The 4,408-nt window shown below is 42.7% G+C and overlaps 1 long non-coding RNA gene across 1 annotated transcript; it reads right to left on the reverse strand.

Annotated features, from left to right (window-relative positions):
• Positions 1-252: 252 nt before the first annotated feature.
• Positions 253-3,067, reverse strand: LOC132594402 (uncharacterized). Its single transcript, XR_009560561.1, has 4 exons — positions 3,026-3,067; positions 2,775-2,915; positions 1,468-1,551; positions 253-639 (listed from the first exon to the last, which is right to left on the reverse strand). It is a non-coding gene; the product is annotated as an uncharacterized lncRNA (long non-coding RNA).
• Positions 3,068-4,408: the final 1,341 nt, after the last annotated feature.

Here is a 4,408-nt window from a genome sequence, read left to right on the forward strand (position 1 = left end):
GTACCCAGTGTGTGGTACCCCAGAGATAGAAACTACCCCAACCAGAAATATTTTGAGGCAAGGATCAGTTCTATAATTTACATTCCTGTCCCTGTTGCTAGCCATGCCTTCCCACGGCTGTTTGCTCCTTTCCATATGTCATACCCTTTGCTCTTCTAAAGCTGCAGATAAAAGATTTCAGACCAGGCAACATTTCAGGGTGTCTGTACCATCTGTGAAATCTCTTCCCAAATGAACAGTGAAAGGAAACACTTTAAAGGTCTTATTTCAAAAAACTTTTCATTCTGAACATACTGAAAGTGGGATTTAAAAAAAAATCCTTGCCCTTTACTTGCTTTCATTTTCAATATGAATAAAGAATTTGTCCTTACCTCAGGGCAGGATGCTTTCCTTCAGAATACAGCGGCTAGAAATACAACACTTAGATAGTCACAAACCCTTAGTGTAGCTGATAAACAGAAAGTATTCACGACCTGTGAGGATAAAAACCTTCCACAGCCATCAGGTGTTGCTTTTGGTATTTCTGTGGCCATTATTCATGGTGTGAATAATGAGGAGGGCCTTGGAAACAGCCAGCAGGCTCCAGGAGCGAGGGGAGGAGGTGAGGTGGGTGACTCAGCTGCCATAGGTAATTTCCAGCTAGAAATTACAAGTAGAAAATCTGAATTGAACTGAAGTTTGTCAACCGAAAAACATCTTCCTGGAATATTAAAATAACCCAATCTGAACCCAATACAGAAAACTATAAGTCTCTGGATTGGCGGAAGACACTTTATTTATTTATTTGATGTGGACCATTTTTAAAGTCTTCACTGAATTTGTTACAGTATTGCTTCTGTTTTATGTTTTGGTATTTTGGCCCTGAGGCATGTGGGATCTTAGTTCCCCGACCAGGGATCGAACCCGCACCCCCTGCATTGAAAGTCAAGTCTTAACCACTGGACTGCCAGGGAAGTCCCAGAAGATACCTTAAAAATGTGTTTATGTCTGCAATTTTAAGGGGCTCTCTGAGAAGAAAGAATGAGTAATGGTTACAGGGTACGACCTTTGTCAAAGATAGAAGCCACATCTGTGTGTGATCATTTGACAGGGGACCTTTTGAGCCTCTTCCAACCATGGGTAGTAAACAGGGGACCTTTTGAGCCTCTTCCAACCTTGTGATTCTATTAGTCTTTGAACTCTGTGTGGTGAAGACATTCATAAGCCCAAATAGGGCAGAGTGAAGTGAGTTTGGGCCACAAATCCAAAAACCTTTACCTATTCCAGCTCTGAACTAAAGTATTCAGTCCTGGAAGTGAGAGAAAAAGGGGGAGCCGGCAACAGCATTCCAAAAAATGTATTGAGTACCTACACTCAATGATAATCATTATCATTTCCATAGGAAATGAAGGACAGTCTACCCCAGAGACAAACTCTTAGGTCCATCTTTTGGTGGATAAAAGGCATTCAAGCCATTCCAATACTTACGTGTTTAAGTCTCAGGAATTAGGGAAGCTCCATTTGCTCTCAAATGCACCAGAATTAGGTTGAGCACAAGCATCTGCATGGTTCCTACAACAAGAGGCAGCTTTGGGCACTGCTCCCAGGATAAGTCAACGCTACAGCAGGGCCAGAAGGTCACTGAGCCAGCTGATGTTTGTTAATTACCCCCCTCCCTGTGATAATCCGTGGATAAGCCCAACCCACTGCCTTAAAATAAAATGTGGTAAAATATACACCATAAAATGTACCCCCCAGATTTTAACTATTTTAAGTGCATAATTCAGTGGCATTAAGTACATTCAACGATACTGTGCGCCCATCACCACTACCCACATCCAAAACTTTGCCATCATCCCAAATAGAAACTCTCCACTTCCTCTTTAATCCGAAAGAAATAAATGTGAAAATTGTCTTCTCTCTCCTCTTCGACTCCAAGCACTGCTTCAGTCTTGCAGTGCCTTCTATGGAGAAACAGCAATGCTGAGAATAGGCCGTGACCACCATAACTGCACAACTGTCCTCGCTAAGATTCCATGACCTGCATGGGACCGGAGACTGGACTGCACCACGCTGATGGAGAGAACACACTCAGACCCTCCACCAGTATTTTTCCAGGAAAACTGCGTCTGCTCGTTATGTGCTGAGATAAGCACTCAATTAATTTTAAAAATGCCATAAACTCGATAATCAGAAAATGAAGTGGACCAGTCTGCTTTCACTCTTAGGGGTTAATGACAAAGGACACACGATAAACAAATAGTGTTAAGGCTGAACAATGACTTCTTTCTCTTGGTCATCTGTCTGGACTGGGCTCTTAAAGCTTCAGTAGTTTTGTTTATTTAGGAGGTAGCAGTAAATCTCTGGAATTAGAACGGCCAGAGGGCCAGGGCATAGAGCTGCCCAGCCTTGCTTTCCTCTACTCCTCAAGCTGCTCCACCCCAATCACTGGGAACGGCTAACACCAGTTCTGCCCCTGGGGTGAGGAAAGGCTACGGGCAACAGAGCTGCTTGGAGTCATTCAGGTCTCCTTCTAGAATACAGGATCAGCTTTGATGAGATAGCAGTTCTATCTGTGCCACCACCTCCTGGGATCTTCTCCCCTTCAGGTACTCAAGGCCACCTGATAACACGTGCATATTTTGTCTTTGGTGGCTTCTCTGCTGTGATAATATTCTAAGTCTGTTTCTTTCATCTCTAGGAGATAAATTGAGTGGCTGGGGCTTGTGAGTTACAGCCCTCATTACGAATGGCAAAACTCTAAAAGAACCATTAGCTAAAACCCCAAAACTTACCTGTTGGCCAATTACTAGGTGCTTCCTCTCCCAGAGGAAGAGCATCAGAAGACCAGAACTTGGGGCTGACGATGGTAAGAACCAGCAGAGGCAGTAAGCTGGGAGCTTGAGACCATGGAACCAGACACTGGACTCAATACTCTGAATAATAGAATACCATAAGTGGAAACAACTGTAAGGATTTTTTTAGACCAGTGAGCCTCAAACAATTCATACTGGTTAAAATATAGATTCCAAGGCTCTTTCCTAACCTATTCATTCAGAGTTTCTTGGAGGTGGCATCCAGAAATCTGTATCTTTTAACAGTGTGCCAGGTTATTCTGGTGTTGTGTCAATTCTAGGAAACAGTGGTCGCATTGATCAAACCTCCCTCAGACGATGCATCTGGAAGACCCATGAGACAATCCCCTCTTTGTTCTGGACTTGCACTCCTGTGAATGCAGCCTGAGATGGCATTGAATCATAGTGGAGAATCATTACTGAGCTTAGGGTCAGCGAATATTCTCAAGTCCTCTACCCCTGAATCACCATCATATTTATTCTTGAATCTCGAAAGGCACAAGGCAAGGATGAGATGTGACAAATTGGAAACATAATTTAAGCCTAGTTAGTTTACTCTGCCCTTCTTTCCTATGTCCATCTTTCATTGTTAAAATTGATGGTTTCCATCCTGTCATGGGTATCAAATTATAACACAAATAGGAACTAGACCTCATTCTATAGCATGGTTCACATTTCAATTCAATTCCACAGATATTTAATGAGCAGATAACTCAGCAAAGTATTAAAGTGCTAGGCAGTTCATATATAAATCTATAACTCAGATACAAGATAGAATTGATATATGCCCCAAGAGAGATGCAAAATGTTATGCATGTTCAAAAAAGGCAAAGATCACATCTCGTTGAGAATGGGCTGAAGACACAGAGGGCCCTTTTGGGGAGACGTCCTATCTGAGCTGGAGCTTAAAGTACCGTCTGCATAGATGTGCTAAGGAAGGCCTGTCATACATAGAAAATCTTGTGAGTCAGCAATGGATGTAGAAAACGTGTGTGTCGAGGGTGGGAGTGATCATAGAATAGTCAACTTTAAGGCTAAAAGAAAGTGGGTTAGGCTAGTGCATGGAGGGCCTTTGCACTAAAGAATTTGGATTTCATTTTCCAAAAGTGGGGAGTCAAGGAGTGGCCATAGGGGGCAGAGTGAAGCCAGGTCAGATTGGAGTCAAGGGTTCCTGTCAAGAGGTAAGAGGTACTAAAATGTTTACAAGTCCAAAAATTTGGAAACAACCTGTATTAGTCTCCTATGGCTGCTGTAACAAATTACCACAAATTTCATGGCTTAAAAAAACATACATTTATTCTCTTTGAGTTCTGGAGGTTAGACATCCAAAAACCTGTTTCTCTAGGCCAAGATCAAGGCGGCTCTAGAGGAGAACTTGTTTGCTTGCCTCCTCCAGCTTCCAGAGCTGCATTCCTTGCATTTCTTGGCTCTCGGGCTTCTTCTGAAACAAGCATGTGACATTTTTGTAATTAAAATAAAGACAGGAGGAGCGAACGAGGGCCAGAAATAGTGCAGTGAAGATGAAAAGGGAAGAACTGATGCAGAGATGAAGTCTCTAAGATTCACCAACCCAT

The sequence above is a fragment of the Globicephala melas genome, chromosome 21 (genome assembly GCF_963455315.2).
Source record: "Globicephala melas chromosome 21, mGloMel1.2, whole genome shotgun sequence".
Lineage (NCBI taxonomy): Eukaryota > Metazoa > Chordata > Mammalia > Artiodactyla > Delphinidae > Globicephala > Globicephala melas.